The following is a 24,526-nucleotide window of genomic DNA, read 5'->3' on the forward strand; positions in this document are numbered from 1 at the left end:
TATATATGTGCCAATATATATATACATATATATATATATTGAACATGTTAGCAGTTGTGAGTTTCTGAATGAATAGTGATGCATCGTAATAAGTAGCCAGCCTGCTGCCACAAGCAGATCAAGTGAGGAGATGGAGCAGGTGACCTGGCATCATCTCCCTTCTGAACAGAGGGGAGCAAAGGTCTGGTTTGTGCCTCCTGATACTTAGCTCTCAGTGTGGGGTGGCTGGCTCTGGTCCCAGTGGAGATGAGCTGCTGGGTTCACTTGGGGTGATGCTCAGGTGTGGCTGCATTATCTTCTACTCCTTGCCATGGCATCTGGAGCCTTATCAGGCTTCCCACCCCATCCTGCCACTCTGTGATCCTGATGGCTCAGGTTCCCACCTGTCTGGGACTCACAGCCAGGTGAGCTTCCCCAATTTTGTCTTAGAAGTCAGATTTAGTTGACTGTGATGTGTGCTCCCCCAAAAGATGATCTTTAATATAAAAAACTCAAAATTCTATTACTTCTTTTAGTTCAGTGGAGTGCTCCCCATGACACTGAAACTAATACCACACTAAGCCTGTTTACCTCTATAATTCTTCTGCCTACTTGAGACACCGAGCTCATTAAGGCTTCCATGCCGGTCTTAATAGTGCCCATCTTAATTTCCTAAGCAAGGAAACTGAGTTTGGAGAGGTTTGGTGAGTAGCCTAAGGTCTCACGGCCAACACGTGAGACTCAAACCCAGTCCACCAGGTTGCAAGGTTGCTTTCTCCATCTCATGGAAGGGACCTCTCCTGGGGTGACCCTGTGACTCCATCCGCAGGCCAGTCCAGATAGAGACAGCTCTGTTTATGAGATGATGCAGGTGTCATGGTGCAGCTCTTTCCCCTGAATTCAAATACCCTCTCCTGGTGGGGAGAGAAAGGCTCCTAAGATCCAGGAGGCTCAGCAAATTATAAGATTCACAGGGTCCTTCCCCGAGGTTATGCAAACGGTGAACAACAGTTACAGAGCAGAAAGCCTTCAGTCGTTGCTGCCTGAAAGGTGGGCAGGGGACATCAGGATGTGTGCCCCATTACCCATGCTATTCAGTGGTGCAGTTGCCTTTAATTTACCCACGCTCCTGTAAGTAGCCTCGGTGAACTCATCTGTCCATCAAGCCAGACTTAGGAGCAACTGTTTCTTAAGTGTGTCACCAGCACTCTGTCTGGGGTGACTGGACGCTCACATTTCCTCAGGAAAAGCCACACAGCAGATGGTCACTTGGCATGGTCATGCTGGCCTCCAGCCTGGCTGGGTCTGCTCTGTAACTTCTGGACACAGGAGAGTAGGGTTTGTGTCCTTTCACAGCATCCAATCTGGGCTGTGTGATCTGTTCCTGAAGGTCATAAGAGGGGGACTCAGCCGCCTTTGCTGTCTCATCTACTCTAGCTTCTTTTCCTGAGCCTACAGTCACCTGTGATGCGGCATTCCTGTGCCACCCGTGCAGGTCCAGCTCCCAGACTTTACCTGTGACAATCCCCATACCTTCTTGGCAGCGTGTATCTGACCTTGGCTCCAATCACTTGGGCTACAGAACTCATGGGCAAGTTTTTATCATCTCCACAAAACTGCCTGAGCCACTGGCGGCTCTCCAGCTCTGCCCTGACTCAGCCTCTTGGAGGGTTCATGAGCACCTGTGCTCAGAGGTTATTTCTAGAATACATTGATTCATGCGATAGTCCACAAGTCCTAACGGGGATGAATGCTACTGTCTATGGTAAAGAGGACTTTACTTGGCTGCTGGGATCAAACCTTTTAGGTGGGTTGATCATCCTGGATTATTTTCAGGGGAGGGGCAGTGGGATCCCAAGGATCCTTATTGGAGGGAGCAAGAGAGTCCGTAAGAAACAGGAGTTGTGATGGTGGTTCTCAGATCACAGAGGCAGGGGACCTGTTCCCTCCCCTGTTCCTGGGAACAGGCCCTTCCAAATAGCAATGCCCAGAATGCACTGGGCTACAAGCAGAACTGGTGCTAACTAGCCCATTGTTCTTCCAAGCACCTCTCATGCAGGAGTTGCATTCAGACTTCTCAAACACTTGCCTCAGTGAAGTCTAGTTAGATGATGTTAGCTGGCCTTGGACCAATTTCCTCCTGCCACAACATTTTCTCCACTCCCGACTGTCTCACAAGGGACTTTAAGAGGACGAACTCTGCCCCCCTGCTGCTTTGTCAGATAATAAAGTCTTACTCAAAGATCGATCTGAGTCTCCTCTCTCTCTCTCTCTCTCTCTCTCTCTCTCTCTCTCTCTCTCTCTCTCTCTCTCTCTCTCTCTGTCTCTGTCCCTTGAACCCACCCCCTCAACTTAACAAGAGAAGCATACATTTCAGAATGGGAGGGAAGATTATGATCCAAGGGTCACAAAGACCCCATGGAGGTTTGGAGAGGCAGGGGAACAGCCCTGCCCAACTGCGTGTTTGTAGAAACTTCCCAGGGCACTCTCAGTTTCAGATTGCTTTGCACATGTCCAATGAAAGCAATTTCATACCTTGGCCCTCAGGAGTAACGAGAGTTCATTACAGCAGGGACAAGAAATTAACACACAGTCTAGAACCAGCTCTACCAGGGACCGCAGCTGGAGCCGGTGAGGACTGGGCTTTAGATGGGTGTCCCAGCAATTTCATTTGTTTGTGGGACGAGTGCCTGGTGGTTTCCAGGTCGTGTCATCTTTCCCCCTCTCTTCCTCACAGAGAGGGAAGTATGTCATCTACCTTTCCCCGTGCCCTGGGACAGCAGAGGCTGAAGTTTTTCCCCAGTGGCTCTTGGATTCTAAGCCCAGCATGAATTTTAACATGCCATGAAGCCGTGCCCTTCCTCCCACACCTTGCCAGTTCTAAACACGCTCAGACAAAAACCCAGGATTAAAAAAAATCAAAAGCACATCTGAGAGTCAATGCTCTTAAGAAAAGGTAAAGCCTGGAGCTCATTTTATGGATTTAATTCCATACACCAATTTTCCATTTGTCAATCATATTTTCAACTTAAATTCCAGGTGTAAAAAGAATTTAAAAAGCCACACCCATGTTAAACATTCATTTTGACTGGAAGCTCAATGATTTTGAGAGTTGGAATGTTGCAGCTCCAGAAACAAATTTTCGTGGGCTACCTAACTTAGATCCATTTATTGCCTACCCTTATGTGTGATCCAGCATTTTTGTAACCACTAAGTAAGTCCTTTTGGAATAAACAAACAGACCCCTATCTCCATCAATCCACACGCCAAGAATGTCGTCAGATAACATCTGAGGTCAACAGCAGAGATTTCCTCCTTTTCTTGTAAACTACCTACCTGATGTTTCCACTAAGGGATTTGAAATGTCTCTTGATTCACGATTTTCATTATTATTATTATTATTATTATTATTTTGGTTTTTACGAGACAGGGTTTCTCTGTATTGTTTTGGAGGCTATCGGTCCAGCCTGGCCTCTAACTCACAGCGATCCACCTGCCTCTGCCTCCCGAGTGCTGGGATTAAAGGCGTGCGCCACCACTGCCTGGCTTCTTTATTATTATTAAAAGAAGAAACCACTCCAGTGTTAGAACATGGAATTCAGGGTAACTAAATCTATGTTCCCAGGTCACGGTGATCCTGTTTGGCTCCAGAATAAACTCTCCTATTCATTTGATGTGAGGACCATGTTTTTATTTTATGTTTTTATGTTGATAGTGTCTTAGTAGAAGTTAGGAGAGGAATGCTTCCTCAATGCTGGTCTCAGGGAAGGTCTGGTCTCTCTTTCCAATGCCATGAAGCAGAGCAGAGGTATTTCCTGAGGTGCCATCTGTGGGAGCGAAGCAGGGTTGCTGAGAACTGTGTCCCAGGAATCCATGGTGCATGAGGGCCAATGCTCATCTATTCTCTAACCTTGTGACAAACAGGATGGGACTACTTCATTACTGAAACTATGTGGGAGGAAATGGGGAATTTGGTGACACAGCCTGGCCTCTCTACCCACGGCAGACACAGGTCTAAATATGGTTTCTATCCTGTTTCCCAACTCCAGCAAGAATTTAAACCTCAAAACCACACGTTAATGGTGTTAAGAGAGTGGGAATTTCACCCCACTATGATTAGACATTTAGAGATAAGGCATTTGAGGAGGGACTAGGTTATGACATTAGGGTGAGGCCCCTGTGATTGGATTCTCCTGGCTTCATAAAAAAAGCAGGGACCAGACAGAAACACATTTATACGCAGGCCGTGATACAGTATAGCTGAAGAGGGGCCTGAGCCAGCAAGCTGCTGTTTGGATTTCTAGCTGTGAGCTGCATAGGAGATGGGCATTTAGAACGATAAGAAAGGCTCTTCATGTGCTTGGTGACTTCATTTCCAAAGCGTTTTCCCTGGGTTTTATCATGGGAGATGCTTAATCATAGGACAGATTGTTCTTTCTCCAGCCTGCCACAGACAACAGCAGAAAACTGAAAGACAGTTTAGAGCCTTCCTCAACCCATGGAACATTTAAAGCTACACTGCGTTTTATGCGTACTGTGTCCCATTGTTCGTCTCTGAGGGCACACGAGTGTTTCTCATTCCAGATGTGTCTTATTGCTTCTGTCACCTTTCCTTTTATTTAAAATACAAGTCTGCTGTTTAAAGTTGAAAACTAGGTAAAAACCAACAAAAAGAGCCCCCACAATCCCACCTCCTGGAGACGCTCTCTCTCCCTTTTGTAAAATGTGTTGGCTAATTTATCTTGAGTTCTTTCTATCTGTAATTTAGAAAGTGTTTGTAGTCCTGTCATATGTGTACAGGTCTTAAAATAATGATGGTGCCATCAAAAAACTTTTTCAAGGGCTTTAAACATTTCCCCTACGAATTCTTTTTAATAGCTACAATCCAGTGTGATACTGGCCATCATTTATTTAAACATTATTCAACGATTGGGCTGCTAGTCTGTTTATAATAACACTTTGAAGAATATCTTTGTGCATAAACCTTTGCCTGCATTTTCGATTATTTTCATAGGATAGATTCCCAGAAGTGGAATTACTGAATCAAAAGGTATAAACATTTTAAAAGCTCTTGATACACATTGCCAAATTGCTTTCTAGAAGTGAATCCAATTTACACTCTTCACCAGCTGTGTTCATACATGCACGGCCTTCATTCCGCATCCTGATCCAGCCCGAGTATTATCACAATTTTGATTTTTAAACCAAAAGCTCATTTACTTGGAATTTTTCTGAGAAGGAGGTTTTCACATGCCCTCACCTTTAAAATTCTTTTTATTCTTTTCAGGGCTGGGTATCAAACTCATGGTGTCAGACATGTTAGGCAAGTACTCAACCCACCTCATCTGTTCATCAGAGATTAGGCACTCATTTGTGTGAGGTCATTTAGTGAGGGCTTGAATGCATTACATTTACACATGTAGTTCATATTTTCGTTCTTTTCACAGTGCATTTTGGTATGCAGATATCTAAAGCTTCAGGGTAATGTGAATGTGTCTATATTTCATTGATGATTTCTTCTCTTCCCCTTTCCTACTCCCCTCTTTTTCTTCCTTCCTTCTCTCCTTTCTACTCTCTTTCTCTGATGCTTAGAGAATTTGTTTCTTATGGGACTGATAGGCACGTGTGGGTCGCCGTTAGTTGTTTGGGGGTTGACCTGTCCTTGGGGATATCTTCCACCAGCCCTAATCTCTCAACAGCTGGGTACTCGATCTTGTTCCTCACCCATTTTCATGGATTCCCTTTCTCTCCCTGAATATTCCTTTCACTCGGGCTTCTGAACACACTGCCTCCTGCATTAACACAGTGGAGGTTCTGCTTTATACTATTACTAGCTGTTTGTCTCCTTTGGCAAGCAGCTACTGACTTGAAGGGAGGTGCAGAGTCTTATACATCTGCAACAGTGCCTGATAGTACAGACCTCTCCATTCCCATGATGCCTGGGATTGAACTGGTGCTGTGTATCAGTGGAGGAAGGCATTAAATTTATTTTATTGTTGAGAATACGAAGTCCCAGAGTTGGTCACCGGCTTGCTGAGGGGTGGGTGGAAATCTATGCCTTTTCACATTGTGTTCTCTCTTTTGTGCTGTGTCTGTCTAAGGGGTCATCCAAGTGATGGGTGTGTCCAGTGCTGACAGTAGGCACAGAAGTGCAGGAAGCCAGCAGGCCCTTCACCCACAAGCTTGACAAAGAGGGTTGCAGGAGTGGAGGAGAGTGCTGTTTTCACTCTCCGGATGCCTGGCATTTATGGATTTTTATTCCCGGGGCCTCTTTCTGGGTTCAGGCTCAGCAGCAACACAGAAAACCTGGCTCTTTCATCTCCGACCCTCTGGTTCCTGCCTTCCTCTCCTGGAGATGCACAGGTTCCTTGGTCGAGTCTCCTCCAGATGGAATGAGCTTTATGTTTACCAGAGACTCAATTAGACAGACTCCTGGTATTCTGATCTCTACTGCCAGCCCAAACTCAGAACTAATGAGGCGCAACCAAAAACAAGTGCTCTGTTTCCTCAAGTTCTTTTCTTTATGGGGCCCATAAATTCTTAGGAGAAAAATACCCTTGGTGAATGGTTTTAAACAAGAGCCCGTGATTCCTAAACAGCATCTTCTCTGTGGTTGTACAAGCATTGCTCTTGCCTGAGGGGCAGGCTACCCTGAGATGCTGGGTGGTTGTAGCTTGTCTCTAGAGAAATGGGGAAGGGGAAGGGCTTGGGCATGAAAACGTGACCTGTTCTCTGCAGGTTTATCATGGGGGCTGGTAATTTCTGATTATCCCTGCAACATTCTAGGCTCCCCAAATCACTTGTGGGAGTGCCGGTACTCAGGGATCTTTCATTAATAATGGTCATCACTATGGAAATTTACTTATTAGCCCTTGAAACAGCACTTCCTCCCAGACCAACAATGTGAGTCACTGGATGTACTAAATCCTTGTCACTCCTTAGTTTTCCGCAGCATTTTAATAACCTGCAATGTGCTGCCTTGAGCCTTCTTTGTCTGAAGCTCATAAAAACCCAGTCGAACAGTTATTATTCCCACTTGATTAATCAGAAGAACTGGGGATTTAAGCACCTAAGCAATGCTTGTTGCTTTTTAAATAGTAAAACATGTGACCAGTTGCTTAGTGGGGGTGTTTTGCCTGAGCTTCACAGCTAGAAAACCAAAGACAAGGGCCCAGAACTTGGCCTGATGGTTCTCCAGTAACATCTTGTCCCATGACTCATGACTGATCATCTGCCAGAAGCAGTGCCCTGATGTCCACTGGAGTCACTTGGCAGACAGGTGCGAAACAGCACTGGTGTTCGTATGTCATCAGGGTTAATGCCATCCATTTCTAGAGGAGATGTCCTTGGAGTTGGTGGTGTTCAAAGACCCCTAGATGTTTCTGGGGGCACACAGTTGAGTGGCATGATGTTGGAGGACGGGAGGAATCTGGAGCTCAGTATCTGTGGATCTTGGATGGGTCCTTTGTCTCTATGCTTCCACTGTCCTCTGGCACACTACAGTGCTGACCTCAAATTTTGTCTCAAAGACTCTTTCTGTCCATCGTCTCCTGACTGGGTTCTAAGCAATGGTGTTGATGGCTACATGTTGATGAGATGGATTTTATATCATTAGTGCCAACTTGATTAATGCCCACCATTGTAGATGGCTTTCCCTTGAAGCCTTCTGCTAAGTTGCTCACCCAGCAAGCTGGCCTCACATTGGCATTTCCTGTCTTAATCATTTGTCATTCGCATCTTGGAACATCTCTTCTGAAACAGCTTGGCACATTTGTTTGTCTATTTATCTTCTCAGTGGATGCTGCAGAAATTAGTTTAGATTTGCATCAGCAACACGTGTGGTCCAGGTCAAGTTCTGTGAATCGCTGTTCTACACCGTGGGTGACTTAATCGGGTTAACTTGCTGAGATGAATCCCTTGTGGCTGTATTTGAAACAGACACACATATACTTCCCCCTCCTTCATTTGTGTCTTAGAGATCAGATGCTATGAGGTCTACACATCTAATTCAAATTTCTTTTTAAAATGAGTGTCAAATTTTAGGGCACTTAATTAATTTTTAATTAAGGGGATTTATGTGGCATTTCAAAAATGCACATTTGTCTCAGTTTTCTGGCCATTTCCTACCTGCTCACTCTTGCTTAACTGATGGCCTTCATTACAGGGGTGGGGACTTAGAGCTGCTTGGGTGAGAAGGGGGTCTTACTCTTAAATGGAACAGGAGATGATGTGTGGAAGAGATTTTAATATAGAGGATTTGTGGGTATGCCTGGGCTAACACTGGAGTCCAGGGCTGGGCTTGGCTCCCACCTGCCTAATAGAAACTAAATATCTCCCAGGGATAGGAGAGCCAGGTGCTTAGGGCTAAACAAGCCAAGAGACATGAAAATGGATGGTGACATAATGAGGATGGAGTCCAACAGTGTGTACATGCCAACAAGCCACAGCTTCCTTGCTGACTTTAATGGGGGTGTTGGAAAGTTTGTGAACTGTGTAAATTAAGGCTGGCAGAAACCAGTCCTTCTGAAGTCTTTGGGCCTCATAAATTGCAGTGTGGAAACCTCATTAAAGACCTGGCATCTTGGTTCCTACGCTAAAGGAGAGGCCCAGTCACAGATGGCTGCCTGTGGGCTGGGAAAGAAAGGACTGTTCTACAGAACAGGAGAGCTAGATGGAAGCGTCACCTGGCCTGTAGGTCTCTGAGACCTTAGGTAAGGCATTTTGATCTTGGCTGTAGCTTCCTAGTTCCAATACTCTCTAAAGTCAGGCATCCCCATGGGCTAGGACTATTGTTCCCACAGACCTCAGAATCACGCAGTGATGAAGCTGATTTTGGGGCTCACTGAAGGCAGTCAGAAGAAGGACGTCTAGAAGAGGCCATGGACTAACGTGTTCCACAAGCTTCTGGGATAATAACTAGGTGCACCCAAATCGGAGCCCTCCCATTTTGGACAAATGGTCCTCTAGTTTCTCCTCTCCTTAGGGCAATCCTAAGCCCTGACTACCATGTTCTCACTGTGTGGAGTTGCTCCATATCCAGGAGTTTCTTTAGAACTCAGACTTCATTTCTGTAATGACTCTGCCAGACCCAAGACCTAATTCTATTCAGCTTGTGTTGGTAAGATCCCTTAAGGTGCAGAAAAAAATGATTCCGGCTTCCAGTCCTCTTCTTCCAGCTAGTGGGGTGAATACCAACTCAACTCATGGGTTCCTTCAGGAACGCAGTCTAACAGACAGGTCTCTGTGAAGGTCATATGTCTATAGAACAATAAATAAAACCATGTAGGCTCTTATTCTGAGCTAACTATAGGGGCGTGGCACTCAGAGAATTCATCATGAAGTGTGGGCAGAGAGACCCAGCTAGAGTTGGTTGGGCAGGACCAGTTCTTAGGGACCCAAAGAAGCTTTGGGCATCCTTCACATCTTATGGTAGAGTTGAGGCTTAGAGCAAAAGCAATGATGGGAACAAGCCCAAAGTAATTTCCAGCACAAATAATAGTTATAAAAAAATCACACTTGCAATGATGAATTCTCAGCTCCGTTTGCCTCTGGAGTCACCTCAGAGTCAGATTTAACTTTCTGAGACCAGCTTCTTCAAGGCCTAGTCTCACTACAGTCTCTGCTGCATGCACCCCAAGCTCCACGCTCCACTTTCCCATGTCTCTCTGAATCTGATTATGTATCAAGATCAGCAACTTAGAGTGGTTGTGCGACCTGCTTTGGCTGTCTAGAATTGATCCCACCTCAGCTGCCACTTCCTCCATGCCCTTGCTTGTTCTTTTGCTTGAAGGAAGGCATGCATCTCCTTCTAGGCAGGACGGTTTGGCTTACTCACATTACCTCCTGGAGGGTGCCTGGTGTGTCACCAGTACTAATGATTTGATGTCAAGGAAGGGCAAACTAAATCACCAAACAGAAGAATGCTATGGGGGAAGGATTTCCTTGATTCCTGTTGGGAATTTCTCTTTCCTTTGAGTTATACCAAAGGGCAAGTTCTGCCCTCATTCCTCTCCCTCCTTGCCATCCGATTCAAAGCTTGGTGTATTAGAGGGCTGTTTTTAGAATTTTTCCTTAACCCTGGAACTGGGCGAAAGCAGTGGAGAGTGGCTTAGAGACCTACTTTGATACCGTGGGCACAGGGATATTGGCACTGGTATTGAATGATGAGAGAGGATCAGCCAAGGAAAATGACTATAGAGGAGCCAGGGTGGGAAGGATGTCATGATCTAGAAACAGAGAAAATGCCATTATGGCCCAGAATGGTCACAAAGAGTCACTGGGACTGTCTGTAGGAGGAGGGAGAGGCACACTCACTCAGAAACCTGAAAACTTGGGTTAGGGGGTGTGTGCTTTATGTAAGGAATTCAAACAACAGACTTCAAAATCAAGAACTCTGGGAAGACTCTTAACAATGCAATTAATTTTTAGTTGTGTGTGTCTGCTTGTCGGTGTGTGCACCATGTGCATACAGGCTTGTAGAGGCCAGAAGAGGGCTTCGATCCCCTGGAACCAGAGATATGGGTGTTGGGAAACTGACCTGTGTCCTCTGTGAGAACAGTAAGTAGTCTTAACTGCTGAGCCATCTCTCCAGGCCAGCTGTCAAGTCTTAATAAGGTTCACTCTCAGTGATTTGGAGAGATTGAGTTGGAGTGTGAATGGAAGTGTGAAAAGCCAGCTGGCTAGCTGCCTCTGTGACTGACCATCATGAAGATGGCTCGGGTGAGGCTGGTGATTAGAGGGCTGAAGAGACATGAGCGGACATGAGTGGCATGCTGGAGGTGTCCCTGACAGGACTGGTAGCTTGGAGGCGAGGACGAGAAAGGTGGTAAGACGAGAGAGATGGCGTTAGGATGAAAACAGTGATGCTAGCTAACATGGAAAGACCCCAAGGCCTTGTTTCAAATCCCTTCTCCCTGCGACTTTCCTAAGAACCAAACAGATTCGTGAAGGCCATCAGAAGAAGGAGGAATGTGCTTCATTTTCACGGTTGAGTTCTCCGAAGAAATTAAAAATGTCTTATTCCTCGGCAGCCTCCTGTAGCCCCTTCGTTTTGTTACGTGGTCTTTTTTCCTAAGGTTTCCCTATTTGACATTTATCTTCATTGCTTTTTCTGAAAAGACACACCAATAATTTTATTTTTAATATTATAAATGACCTCTGTGAACACTTCACCATTAATCTCCCTGAAACATGGTGATATTTAACTATTCTGCACCACAGCTCCCCCATAAAATCTGTCATTTTCTTCTCTTGTTTGGTCAGTAAACAATGAACAATTCCAGTTGTTCTTTGGAGAAATAATACTAATCACAAATAAATTATAGCTACAAAGTTAGATTACTGCAGGGATGGGGCTTCACACTATGTAGTGGAGCCTGCTTGGGAGGGGAGAGGGATCGTACAAGTGAAGGAATAAAGAGAGTACCACCTGGCCATGTGTGGCGGCCTCCGCGCACCCCCAGTTAAGAAATGGATGGACTCAGCCCTCTTGAAGCCAGAAGGAAGGTCATCATGCCTCCACCGGCTCCATCTACATTAGCCAAGGTAGAAGGGGTGGCTGCTGGCTGGTAGGAGAGGAAAGCCATTGGCTGCTGATGCAGATACTAGTCATGCTAGCAGTAGCCATGCCCTCACCAAGTATTGAGTGCACATGATGCTCTAGATCTATATGAAAAGCACTCCCTCTGTCTCTGCTACATATATAGCTATATATGCTATATATAATCTATATCTATCCTATCTAATTTAATTAGAGCTTATAGAAAATATATGAAATATTATCTCTACCTTTTTATTACAATTAATTCTTGACAAGGTCTTCTTATAAAGCCCACAATCCCACTGTCCCCAACTCCAGAGGGCGAGGATTACAAATGTATTCGATTGTATCTGGTTATCATCTGCTTTTGCTGAGGTGAAAACTGGGCTCCAAAGAAGGATTTATGAGGTCATTTTCAAGGTCATAGCAAATGGGCAGGCAGCGCTAGGGTTTTATGTTTGCTTCACTTGGAAGCCCAAGTTCTGTACCAACTTTCTAGGTGAACCAGAGTATTAGAAGGCACAGGAATAAACGGGGCTGTGGACTTCAAGCCAATAGACTGTCACTGAGCATGTGCGTGACAGACAGGTGAGAGGTGAGAGCCATCGAGGAGGTGAATGGTTGTAATCCCAGAATGCGGGAGTCAGAGGCAGGGGGACCATGTGTTTGAGACAGCCTGAGCTATCTAACAAGACTATCTCAAAACAACCAGTCGAGACGAAACAAGAAACAAAAAGACAAACCCAAACAAATAAAAAGCTAACCAGGCTGGAGAAAGAAAGAGACCCAGGCAAGCAAGGTGATGGTTATTGGCAGTGGTTGGCTAGATGGTGAGGTCAAGAGATTCTAGAACAGGATTGTGGTCTCTTAAAGACCAACACGTATGTTTTTAGAGAACTGATAGCTTACTAAGATGAATTCCAGGCACAGTGAACAAAAGAGGGACCGGAATATCAGATTTCATGGTTTGCTGTCCCCACCCCCCTGACCCTACCCAGAAATTTCATCTCTCTTAGAGGTTGTTGGGGGGCGGGATGTACTGGTGTCTTTTCTCATCATTGTGACAAAACACTTATCAGCATCAGGGAGGAGGCGCTTATTTTGGCCAGTAGACTCTGAGGGTACGGTCCCTCATGGAGGGAAAGTGTAGCAGCTGGAGTCCATGCGTGGAGCACTGGGGGGACAGAGGCAGCCGCTCTTCATATGCTGTGGGTCAGGGATCAGGGAGCTTAGGCTGTAACTAGAAGTGGAGACACCTTCAAGGCCTGTCCCCATTCAGCCTTCTCATCTAGCCAAGCCACACGCTCTATAATTTCCCCAAAGAGCCACCAGCTAAGTGTCCAAAGCCTGAGTCGGTGGGGGAACATTCTAGTAACAGGGTCAAATGAGACGATTATGAACAGGTGTTTTGTAAACCGCCTTGTGGTAGTGAATGGCTACATTTTATTTGCAGCACAAGCCATCTGATAACCCTACAACAGACTCACCGAGACCAGAGATCCTCATCTCTTCATCTCACTTGCCTTCCCTGAGATTCCATCTCAGACCCTTGCCCTATCCCAAATTAGACTCCTCTCTACGCTGTCCCCCTTGCTGCTTGCTTCAGGCAATATTCATTTTCTTTGTCAGTTTGCCTGAGTCTTTCTCCCCAGTTAGCATTCAAGGCGTGGAGAGAGTACTTACTGGATTTCCAGTACTTGAATACGCAGAGCCTAGAACACTATCTGATATACTGTGGAAGTGTGATAAATGTTTGTTGAAAGCCTAAGTGGACACCGCCGTTTAAGAAATACTTTGTGCAACAGCATCAGAAGGAATTTGTTTGTGCCTCGTTCACAATTTAGAGTAGCTAGTTCAGAGGAAAGGCATTTTGCTGATGAAGACTTCAGTGGAACCCCAGTTCCCATGCCTATGTGTGGGAGAGCTGGGATTTGTCTATACAGAAAGTAAACCAAGCAGAGGCGGCTTTGCAATGTTAGCAACCTTTAAAAAGACTGTACTTGGAACTATTAACTTCCCGCAGGAAGACAGCTGCATACTTGTACCTTTGTAGATCTGGGGGACTGATAAAGCTGCAGCAGGCAAGCTGTTGTGTGCCGTGTCACACACAGAGAGCGGAGCAGATGACTAATTTATAATAAAGCATCGGGAGTCTGGGAGAGAGCCAGAAAGAGCTCCTTCTAGACACAAGACAAGCTGGTGGCCCCTGTCTTGCAGTGGGGAGTAGAAAGATCATCCTTCCACCAAGTGAGTGAGTGACACAAGGGCTTCTTAGAGGACAGGCAGGAGAACTTCAGGACTATTCAGTTTGATTTGCACAGAGTGTGGGAAAGGGGTGGAGCCTCCCGTGAAAAGACAAGATGGTCTGTACTGGTAAGAAGTCCAGAATTTCATGGCATGTTTCGGTTTGTAGTTGCTTCACAAGAGTCATAGGTTAGAGCTGAATGCTGGAAGGACAAAACAGGGAGAAATGTTATGAAGAAGAGGATGATGGACAGGGAGATAGGGTAATGATGATGGTGGTGATGAAGAAATAAGCCATGGGTGCCTACTGTGCCCTGCTCACTTATTCTTACACTGCCATTCATGTGGTTCTTTGAGGGACACAAGAAGATCACTGATGTAGGATGGCAACTGTCAAAGTAATGGAAAACGGCTTGTGTTAGCGAACAAATTGAACCTGTATGCATTATTGATAGGATTGTAAAATCCCAGTGCAGCAGAAAACAGTAGAGAGAGGCCTCTACCAAAACACAAAGCCAGAATTACTCCCTGACCTAACTTGTAGCAGACAAACACCTCCCTTGACCCCTGCAGCACACACCTGCCTCTTGTTGGTGACAGTGGGCACTAGCTTCCGAGAAGGCTGCATCTACACTGACGCTTTGCCCCTCATGGCTCTCTCTCATACCGCACTTGGACTCCAGAGGGGAGCCAGCAGGTGCCGGAGAGGGCTGGCTCAGATCACAGGTGCCGTGCAATGTGTATTCTGATCCTGAACGGCATCAGCAGAGCCTCCCTCCCCAGCCATTGCCAAGTGCCGCCTGAAGCAGCCTCTTTGCCTGTTGTGGAGCTCAGGTCAAGGGTCAGTTCTACCAGGGAATCATCCAAGACATTTCCAGGGCATGACCTACTATCCTGGGGTGCCTTGGGTCAAAGGTACATTGCTCTGGGCTAGGGATGTAGTTCAGCTGGCACAGGGCTTGCCCAGCATGCACAAAGTCTGAGGTTCGATCCCCCATACTGCACAATTAGATGTGGGGGCATGTGCCTATGGTCTTAGCTCTCAGGAGGCACAGGCAGGAGGTCTGGGATTTAAAGGTTGTGGCCAGATACATAGTGATTTTGAAGATAACCTGGGATAAATTAAACTCTTCCTTTAAAATAAAAGTCAGCTTTGCAAAGCAAGTCCCCTTGAGCAGAAGCTTGGGCACAGGGCTGGACTCAGGACATCTCAGAGCCAAGCGTCCTATTCCTTACCTTGGTCATGTTGAAGCCCTAAGGCCTTCTGCCACTTGATGGTAGGGCAGCTGAGTGGGTAGCAAACTAGTTCAGTGCAGAGTCTGGATTGGAGACCTCTGTGAACTGTCATGTAGGAATGAATTGGATATGAAAGGCACCTGTCAGAATAACCAGGGAGGTCAGGGCATGCGGGCATCACTGCACCCTTACAGTGAGTATGGTTCCTTTAGATGTAAATTTCTTTGGTCATGCTAACAAGGCTACTTCAATGATAATATGAAAGCTCAAGTTTTTGGAGGTAATGAACTTAATTATTTCTGCATCTTATAAAAAGGATTTGAGCAGTTGAGTGTGGTGGCATATACCTATAGTTTCATCACTCCGAAGGCTGAAGACGTTAGATCATTGAGAATTTGAAGCCAATCTGAACTACATAGTAAGTTCAAGGCCAGCTGAGTTGCATAGTGAAATTCTGTCTAAAACCAAAAACCAAAGCCACAAACAACCCCAAAGGGAAAAAAAATCCTCCAAAGAGACTCGAGGTGACTTGCAATCACTACTTACATATAAACCTAGGAATAAGTAAATCAGGGTAAAATAAGAATGACATTACAGTCCTATTATTTCTATAATAGCTAAATTTGACTATTGTATGTTTTGTGCTTTCCACTAACCAGAACAAAGAGCAGAACAATGCCAATTATAAGGCTCAAAGTGTTCATAGTAAATGGTATTTCTGACACTGGACACCAACAGGAAGCATTTTGAGTGTTCACACAGCTATAGTTAGCAACATTCCACCTACCTCTGTAAAATCGACATAATAGCATGTCTAGACAGATATGTGTGTATGTCTGCATATATGCATGAATATGTGCATGTATGTATACAGGCATGCATGCACAAATGCATGTGTGAAGTATGTCTGCATGCATGTATGTATGGATGTGCTGCAATTTATGGTGGGGGTGTGTCCTGAAAAACCAACCAGAAATTGAACATGTTTGTGGTGGTTTGAATAAGAATGGTCCCCATAGGCCCATATATTTGAATACTTAGTCATCAGAGAGTGACACTATTTGAGAAAGATTGGGAGGTATGGCTTTGTTGGAGGAAGTACGTCACTGGGTGTGGGCTTTGAGGTTTCAAAAGCTCATAGTAGGCTGAGTGTTGCTCTCTGCTTGTGGATCAGGATGTGGCTTTCGGCTCCTTCGCCAGCACCATGCCTGCCTGCGTGCTGCCATGCTCCCCACCATGATTATAATAGACTAAAAATCTGAAATTGTAAGCAAGTCCACAAGTAAATTACCTTGGTCACAGTATTTCTTCACAGCAATAGAACAGTGACTAAGACAATGTCGTAAGTTAGCATTGCGTTGAATGTCGTAAGTTAGCATTGTGTTGAATGTCGTAAGTTAGCATTGCGTTGAATGTGCCCAACTCACTGACCACTACAGCTTCTAGAGCTGTGCGCTGTGCACTGTGTACCATGTGTGGTGTAGCTGAGTGGGATCTATGGCTTCCTGCCCAGCACCACAAGAGAATATCATGCCATGTATCAGTAGCCCATAGAAAGAACAAAACCCAAAATTCAAAATATGGTTCCCACTGAATGCCATGTCTTTTCTGCACATTTGTAAGGTTGAAAAACCATCAAGTTGAAGTGTGATAAGCTGCAGACCATCTGCACTACTGGTGAGAATGTGAAGCCATGTAGCTTTGCTAGCAAAGGCTGGCAACACATTTGAAGAACTTCACAAACTTATTCAGACTCCTAGAGGTCAGAGTTCAGCAACTGGGAAGTAAACTTTGAGAAAACAGAGGTATACATATGCTTAGACCCAAAGTTACTCATCACAGATCAGAGTACCATAGAAATAAAAACAAAGATTCAAGAAGTTTTATAATAGTGATATGGTCATAAGAGCTGGTATACCTGTATCAAACTCATGAAAAAAATTCATGATCCACTCATGGAAAAATGAAACAAAATCCAAAGCAAAACAGACACTAAATGAAAAACCAACATCCCTGTATGCAAAACTGTCAGAAAAGCATGTCAAACCCATTTTTATATACAATGAAAAGCCAGAGAGAATATATTAAATTGTTAAGCCAGTGACTGCTAAGCTAGGGGCTGATGAATGTGCCGAGTTTTCCTTCTTATCCTTTCCGGATTTATGCGCTCTATAATGAGAATTACAACTTTTGTAACCTGAAAAAGTGAAGTAAGACTACTTGAAAGGCAGGAGAAAGCCGATTTGTCTTCTGTCTCTTTTCTTAGACAGAAGTTTACATTCTAAAGACACCAGGTTCACTCTGTGTTGCTATTCACAAGTCTTCAAAGCACTGTGCTGTTCAGTTTCTCACTATTTACCCCATTGTCAGGCAGGCTGAGGACTGGACCCATCTTTAGAAGGAAGTGCTAAGGGAAGGCATCATTTGAGTGAGTCTCCTGGGAATCCACATAGCTCTGACCCGCCACTGACAGCACCCTGCAGAATCAAGGTTGATGTGAGTGAGGATCTCACCTAGCCACGGCCCACTGTGCTACTGGCACTTATCTGAGTCACCACACATCCCTGAACAATCACAGAGCGGGGGCAAGCTCTCTAAATCACAGTGTAGATGGGTACTTCTGACAGCCACAAATCGCTACTTCATACCACAGTGGATTTCAACATCTGATTTCCATCGACAGCTAAATTAACAAATCAGCTAAACACCAGTATGTTTTATGCCCTGTCTTATGCCAGATTTAATGTGTTCCAGGCACAACGCAGTGCAGGCAAGTTTTGATTTACAGGCTCAGGGGTAAACTGTAAACTGTCCACAGTATTCCTTTCACTGAGTGAACCAGGAAGCAATTTGTGTGCCCATCTGTCAGAGCTCCGAACTGGGAAGAGACAATAGGACGCCTGACCTCCACGGGCAGTCCCCAAGAGCTGGCCACTAACTCAGCAAAATGACTCCTGGCTCTTTGTTCCAATCAGTGGGACCATTTCACTCCTAATTTCTTGCCCTGAGGGCTTCATCTGCTTCCCTGAGCTCACTTGTCTTCCATGAGGAGCAGCACCTCAGGTTAATAAAGATCTTCATCTGCACAGTGCACTCCAGAATCTGAGTTTCAACAGCATAAACGGTTTCATTTAATCCTGACTACAACCCTGAAGCATGGGACTGCCAAGGTCATTTCACAGAGCAGGAAACCAGCTCAAGGTCAGATTTGGGATGAAGGGCAGTGAGAACTAGGATCTGTGTCTGCACCACCAGTCCAACACTCTTTCTAGAACATTCTAAGGGTGCAATCTTTGAACCTGTTTAAGGTGAGGTACCATGCCCACATCCTTAATTTCTTGTAGTCTCTCTATGCTTAGATTTTTTTTTTAGCTCTGGGTGGAAGAGACTCTGACCAGCAGTGTAATTCCCAGGCAGCTTAAAGCAATGAACTCAAGTTCTAAGTGCAGCACAGGTGGAGTTCTACCAGTTTTCTCTTTGGTCTGTTTATTTCCTTAGTGTGATTGACATTTACAAGTCCTCTGCCTTCTGATGGGTTGATAACTCTGGGAAGGATGAAGATGGGGGACTGGTGATGCTTGTAGCAGTTAGGGTTCATTCACACGTGCACACTGTGGGTTTGCGCACATACACATGAACACACTCCGTATTCCACTTGAAAGTAGTTCTCATTAGACTTGTCAGCAGGGACATGGAGGGCATCCTCCATAGCTCATTGAGTTTTGAAGAACCTCACTATAATGTCCATGATTCCTTGGGTTGAGGTCCCCGGACTGTCACAGTACAGTGAAAATTAGGGTGATGACACTATTCCAAGCTACCTTCCAGAGCATGGGTAGTAGTAAGGTCCAGACCCCCTGGACCACCAGACTTCAGGGTTCTGACTAGCCATTCCTTAACCTCCCTCAGAGCCTGTCCCACCAATCCTGCTACCTCCATGTAGTTGCTATTTATCCCCGCCAGTCTCAAGCTCCCATCTGGATTTGATTGATAACTGATGACTTTGACCAGTGTAGTGACTCACTCCACATCCTTCCCACTCACAGGGTTGTGGCTTGGTAACAACTGGGCTTCTTCATGTAGACTCTACTGATGTCACTCTGAGGAAGACCCAACTCAAAATGACAGGGTACTTCTCCACTCTGCGTAGGACTACAGTGGAAAATGAGACCCGGCTTGGTCTCTGATCGTGGGGTTCTCAAACCAGGTGTAGCACGATGCTGAGGGGTGCAGACTAGACTGAACCCAGCTGCTTGCCTCTCATCACATGGGAATTACCAAATTGCTTGGAGCTATCCACCAAGAGCAGACATTGCTCAGCAATGAGGGGTAGGGGCGTTCCTAGGAACATTTTGAGAGACAACTTAAGGCAACCACTTGGTTTGCCTAGGGTAGGGTGTGAGTGGGGAGGGAGTGATGGGGCTGGTGTTCCAGCTGCTGGGTGAGGAGGGTCAGCCTGAAACCTGGATACTGTACTTAGAGAGAAGAATGGAGATTTAGATCTAAATCTGAGACCTTCGAACAAAGCATTTGGGAAACTCATTTCTTTTACTGATTATTGATTTTGAGAACTTGATGCCTCATCCCATCTACTCCTAAGATGCACGGGTTACTTGGCCAGAGAGGTGGGAGGATGGGAAGGTAACAGGCAAGGGACTTTTATAGCCTCTCAGACTCCAGCCGGGAACTAATGACTGCTCGGTAAGTGTGCAACCACAGGGCTAACCTCCCACTTCTGCCTCTGTGAGCCCTGGTTACCCTTTGTTCTTGTATTTGGGTTTCCACACTTTAACATATAACAAAATCTGAGTAGCTTTGTAGACCAGGCTGTCCTTGAACTCACAGAGATCTGACTGCCTCTGCCTCCCAAGTGCTGGGATTAAGGGCGTTTGCCACCACCACCTGGCTCAAAGTCATGCTTCTTACACACCCACAGTTTCTAATCTCATAGATCTGGGGTAGAGTCTGATCATTTGCATTTCTAACTACAAATTCCGGTGTTGCAGGCCATGCACCTCGAGGACTTTGCTCTGAGGGGTGGCCTCTGTGATATGTCGTGTCTCCTCACAACCTTTCCCATGAACTTAGAGTGGACTGATGAACTGATCCCCAAGGATAAAGGGAAATTTGGGGGTGATAAGAGTTGCTTCCCTTTTCAGAGGAAACACGGTCTGTGTGCCAGACTGGGTAAGAGTTAGAGCAAGACCTACACGATTCTGCTCCCATGCCAGGGAGTCCAAGTGTTTCCATTTCTCGGAAGCTGACTTGGCACACTCTACCCGGCCAGATGGTCCCCCAGGGTGGTCCATCTGGGTCTGCTTATGAAAATGAATGAACTGTGTCTGTAAAATGCTGGCATCTCTCTAGAGAGGGCATCTTCCCACAATTACTGTAATAACAAATGCACTCTGTTCATATGCTGAGCTCTGCGTCCTCTTGGCACCCAGGGCCTTAGCTCATGGTGGCTCTGCACCAAATTGGACCATCAGGTCAGTTGAAAGCAAGGTTACAAGGTGGCCATATGTCAATAGTACAGTTTATAGTTTAAGAGTGGGAGCTCTGAGGTAACAGTTTACAAAGTCGTCTGGGCCATCTCAGTTACCCAATGAGCCACAGAGCCATTGAGAGGACATGGCACTTTATAGGAGAGTCACGGCACTGAAGGCTTATACAGTACATGCCACAGCTTCTGCAGCACTCAGACACATAGCAAATTTCATCGTTGCAATCATTCTTTAAAACTGTAAATATCAACCCAATGAGCATGGGTTTTTCCTGACCAGGTAGTCAGGAGGAGGCAGACCTGGAGGTCCCCTCTTCTATTGTTTATAATCTCCCCTGTCAGGACAGACCCTTAACTCAATGCATTTCCTGGGGATTCCCCACAAAAGGGACAAGAGTTCAACCAGGACTTCTCAGTGTCTCTGAATACAGTCCTTCCTGAACCTAACTCCGGGCTCCATGGCAGTGTCTTCATAGGCTCTGGCTGGTAGTTTATTCTCTATCGGCCTCAGTTACTCACATGCATAATGGGATCATAAAGACACCCTCATTCAGCAGCCCTCCCAAAGAGCCAGTGAGCCTGTGTCTGCCGAGTTCTGTGTATCCGACACAGAGAGGCTTTCCGGACACTAGCTGCTTTACAGCCACTGTTGAAATGGACCGTGGGGTTGCCACCTCCACGGCATGGATGGACAGCAGAGCCAGCCCTTCTTCTAGGGGTCTTGCTGGGCTCTAAGTACCAGGAAGCAGTGGTATTCCTGGCCCACCATGCAGCTCGCTCTGGCTTGACGTCTCGACAACAGGCCGCAGCCTGGGTTTTGGCCTCTGTTTGTTTGTGGCCTCATCCAGGGAATGTCATTTCAAACTTCTTGTTTGCGAGTGATGTCTTGTAGGTTGAGATTCATGGGCTTAATAGGCCATTACAAATCACAGTGGGGAAATCAGAGCGTATTATACTAAGGCAATTGGCACAGCGTCTTTCAGGGTAGGGGGCAGTGGCTGAGGGGAGGAGTTTGTTTAGACACAAATCAACTTCACATTCAGGGAGCAGAGCTAGTCTGCACCTAGGGCGTTTCAAACTCTCAGTACAAAAAGGTGAAGGGCATCCTTGTCCTTGGCTGGTGACCTCTTTCATTATAATCTCAGCTTTGGGGAAGCATCTGGTAAGTGGTAGACAGGGGACAGTTGACTGACAGGAGGCATGTTATCATGGAGATGTCTAAGACACTGGTTTCCATGTACAGCACAGAGGATGAGCTATACCAAGAGAGTTTTGTGTGTGTGAGTATACATTGTGATGTATAGGGAGGCTCCAAGCTGCCTAAGGAGAACCAACATCAGTATGGCCACTGCTACTGTGGCTACAAAGAAGCATGGGGGCCCCAGGATGGGGTGTTTGATGAGATGAGCTAGGAGCAATGCCTGCTCAGGGTGGAGGGAGCTGTCTAGAGCTCTGGGGAGCAATTCATAATCCATGAGGGTATTTTTAGCTAGTATGGCCGATGAGCTATTGATCTTCAGGCAAAGGTATGGACATTTGGCTTGGTCTTTCCATGTCTTACTGATTCTTATCTGAGAAATGGGCATAAGTAATCCTTGTCTGACAACTCTGTAGTGTTCTTGAGATCAGACCTATCCTGCTAAACAATACCAGGGAATTTCCATGTGAGGTCTACATGACCTGGGAGAAGTCGACAAAACAGAAGTCATAAAGGGAAGCCCCCCATGAACATGAAAGAACTGTGCAAATGTGTGTGGCCCCACGGTTTGGTGCTGCATGCCCAATGAGAATGCCCTCAGGGCAGCAGGCATTTGCTGCTAGAGAGTCAATGGATCCCTTGGCGGTTTCAGCGAATTGGTTCTTGATAGGAGACGGGCAGATGTGGAGATCCTGGGAAGCAGATCCTCCCATGGTCATGTCTGAGTCAGCTGGTCTTGCAGAGAGGGCTGCTGGTGGCTCTGGTCTTGACAGCCTTTGCTTACTGCTCAGTAACTCTGGCAGTTTCTTCATGGCACTGCTTCTGGACATCATCTTTGGTCCTTACTCCAGAATAAAGTGGGCAACAGGGGGGTACCAAGAATCCGTAAGTGGCTGTTGATAGGCCACCTACTCAGTGCCAGCCCCTGGGCAGGTCACTTTGGACACTGTCCTCCTGTCTATGAGTAAATGTTGTTATTGCTTACAGGTTGACACACTCATAAAGGGTTCACCACTCTTGAGTTGACATGAACTTGCTTCATTGGTATCTCCTGTGGCAAAGCACTGGCTCTGGAACTGTTTCTGATGTTTTCTGGAGATGTGATTCACTGACAGGAAGTACAGGAAGGCTATGGATCCAGCCTTTCTCTTGGAAATTCGTATCACTCCTGGGAAAACTAAAGCTTCTAAGAAGTCTTGCCCTGGAGATATTTGGTCAAAAAATGAACAGACAAACAAACAAACAACCCTCCAAACACCCCAGTAGCTCCTATTTCAACATGATAGGTTTTTCACCCCAACACTTTTAGGAAATACTAAGTTACACCTGCTCATTTCCCCCCAACACATGGAATGAATACAGATAAAAATTATGTTTTCTTCTTGGGGTTCTTAAATTTTTGTGGGAGTTAAAAGATGTGACACCCAAGGATAGCTGCATGGAAATGTAGAGGAGAGACTCACTCTTGGTGTCAGTGAACCAATGAGTCTTCTGGGATCGCCTTGTCATTGCAATGCCAGCGCCTCCAGTTTCTGCTCCTGCAATGGCTATAGGCTTCCCTGCCTCCTCAGGGTTACCTGTGCAGCAGGCCTTCTTGGAGTCTCTTACCACCATCAGAGAGTCACAGACAGCCAAATCCTAGGCTGGCCACGACCTGAGCCTGGGGTGGCCCAGCCTGAGGGGCTAACAAAAACAATCAGATTCCCAATGGGAGAAATCCGATCAAGCACACGTGGAGGAACTTGATTTATGGCAGTGATTACAGCTGAGAAGTCAAGCACTGAACTCAGGTTGGGGAAGTTCAGGGGGCAGATGTAATTTGGTTAGCTCAGTGGGCTTTGCCTTGGGATGGGGAAGCAGCTACTCACAGCGAAAGCAGAGGATTCTAGTTGGACAAAGGGCCGAAGAAGGGAGCATCACTTCATTGATGAATGTGCAGATGGTGGGCTTGAAGACGCAAGGTTTTCTGTTGTGCCTTGGTATTCAAGACCCATTAAGTTTAGGCCAGAGGAAGCCTGCTGCTCCGTTGGTATCCTGGCCTCTTTTTCTGACTGCCCTGAGTCCATGAAGTGTGGTGTTACAGACTAGCCACAGGGCTGTAGTCAGACATGTCAGCTCTGAGTGTAGGCATGCTCCTTCCTGTGGGTTCTGCACCCCCACTCTCTCTGCTGAACTGGAGAAGTAGTGATTGTAGGAAAGATCAAGAGAGATACCAGGATAGGAAGGCTTTTCTAACAGCTCAGTACTGCTATCAGCCAAGAGATACCAGGATAGGAATACCAGGATAGGAAGGCTTTTCTAACAGCTCATTACTGCTATCAGCCATAAAATACAGCAAAGAGGAGACAGAGATGTACTTAAAAGCTGCAAGGGGGGACACTACAGAAGTCAGTGTCCAGCTGACGAGGGCCATGTGGCCATGAAAAACATGTGCTGTGGGGCCTCTTCTCCAGGCTCTCTGCAGCCTGGCTCTCCTACATCACACCCACAATACCGCTTGCCTGTGGTAAGGCAGAATACCCCGAAGCAAAGCATAGAGGACAGAATCCCACAGTCCAGGGGACTTGTGAAGATTCAGCATCCAATTTCTTCCCTCTGTAGATGGGAAAACTAAGGTCCAGACGGATAATGGGATGGGATGTTGAGTAACTGACAGCCAGCAAAGCAGATTCGTCTACATAAAGTGATGAATCCGGGACACCTCGGTTGCAATGGGAAAGGGAGGAGAGGGAGGGTGTGTGAGAAGTGGCAAGAATTCAGTAGCACATGGGAGAAGGGAGGTGTCTGGCAAGGGGGCAGGGAACAGCAGAGACCAGGGCATGCGGGC

General features: G+C 46.1%; 1 protein-coding gene across 1 annotated transcript in view; it reads right to left on the reverse strand.

The window, feature by feature from the left end:
- The window catches only part of Alk (ALK receptor tyrosine kinase), a 718,643-nt gene that overhangs the window by 134,979 nt on the left and 559,138 nt on the right, over positions 1 to 24,526 (reverse strand).

The sequence above is a fragment of the Mesocricetus auratus genome, unplaced genomic scaffold, assembly GCF_017639785.1.
Source record: "Mesocricetus auratus isolate SY011 unplaced genomic scaffold, BCM_Maur_2.0 Super-Scaffold_100024, whole genome shotgun sequence".
NCBI classification, from domain to species: domain Eukaryota; kingdom Metazoa; phylum Chordata; class Mammalia; order Rodentia; family Cricetidae; genus Mesocricetus; species Mesocricetus auratus.